The sequence below is a fragment of the Aplysia californica genome, unplaced genomic scaffold (assembly GCF_000002075.1).
Source record: "Aplysia californica isolate F4 #8 unplaced genomic scaffold, AplCal3.0 scaffold00064, whole genome shotgun sequence".
In the NCBI taxonomy this organism is placed as follows: Eukaryota; Metazoa; Mollusca; class Gastropoda; order Aplysiida; family Aplysiidae; genus Aplysia; species Aplysia californica.
This window is the reverse complement of record NW_004797334.1, coordinates 30724-32293: the sequence shown is the minus strand read 5'-3', so window position 1 is coordinate 32293 and position 1570 is coordinate 30724.

The window sequence follows — 1570 nt, the reverse complement described above, 5'->3', positions numbered from 1 at the left end:
TGTGTGTGTGTGTGTGTGTGAATGTGTATGTGTGTGTGTGTCTGTTTGTGTGTTTGTGACCGTGCGTGTGTTCGCGTGTTTGCCCTTGTATGTTTAATATAATCACACACATTGGTCTAATAAGCTGCGACACTGCAGATCTTCCATCCGATTGAGAGGATAAATGGGAGTGAACTGGCTGGCTAAATGAGCGACCACTTTATATAGTCGTGCGCCCTCTCTGTGGTCGGGAGAGAAAACACCAGAATATATAAACCGAAGCATTTCAACTCCTCCTCTTTTCATTTTATTCATTTATTTATTATCTATTTATTTATTTATCTATATATTTATTTATTTATTCATTTATTTATTAAACTTAATTCCGAAAGGATTTCTCTTCGGTGAACGGGAGTCTAGAATGTTATAAGCTTGGCAGAAAAAGCAAACATCAAATAAAATAATTTTTTTATAGTCTTCTTTTTAAAAAATCGAAATATAAAAAAAAGTTTTTACAAAAATAAATCCTTGGAACTAATTCAAAATGCATGTACAGGTATAAGAAATTACGAAAAGCGGCTTCCCCAGTGGCTACAAAAGTAAATTGACAGACTCCACAATAAAGGGGAGATTATCCAGCGCAACAGGCTGTCTTGAATTACATCACTAAAAACACGGTTGTTGCCCTTGGCACGTTCCCCCATTTTTACGATCCAGCAACAGTTTTCGGTTGCTTCGTCAAGCTTTTGTGAAAGTTTTCCCTTTCCGTGAGAGACTTTTTTACACTTGATTGTACATATATTCATTTAACAACAAACAATGATTTAGGAAGGCGGCTCCTTCAACTTGTCTGACAATGTGAGTGATAATAATGGAATACATAATAATATTACATCAATCGAGCAAAAAGACGGAGATACTCGGTAGGACATTAATATTCTCCAAGTGAGGATCGAAGTCATGTCTTATGCGTGCGGAATTATCAGGCCACAGATACCGCTTCTCCACACTTGATGCAGAAAGGAATTCTTGACAATGGGGGCTAAGTCAATGAATACATTATATAATAATATACAGACGACAATTTGTATGTATATTACATATCTACCGTCAACGTTAAGTACGGGCATCGCGTAAATCTATAGTCAAAACTAACTACAGGCTTTCAAATAACTCGGTTATATCTTGTCAACGCTAATTATACAGATACATCGTACATAAATTGCCAAACACTAAATATACAGACAATTTGTAAATCTATAGTGAACACTAAAAATATTGACAGTTCGACATAATACTGCTACCGCTAATATACGGCTAATTTGTACACAATATATTGTCAACACTGAATACACACAATTCGTACATCCATTGTCATTTCTAAAGTACGGACAGAAAGTCAGTCCTCTAGTGTCAAAACTAAAAAAGACCCCAGACAATCACAATATAAAGAAGAAAGAGGAGAATAAAGACATTGGAGATTGGGGGACGAAGAGAGGGGAGCAGGAAGGGGAGTGGGGAAGAGACAGAGACAGATAAACAGAAAGAGTCGTTTAAGAATCTCCCTCCTCCTTCCCCCTCCCCCCCTTCC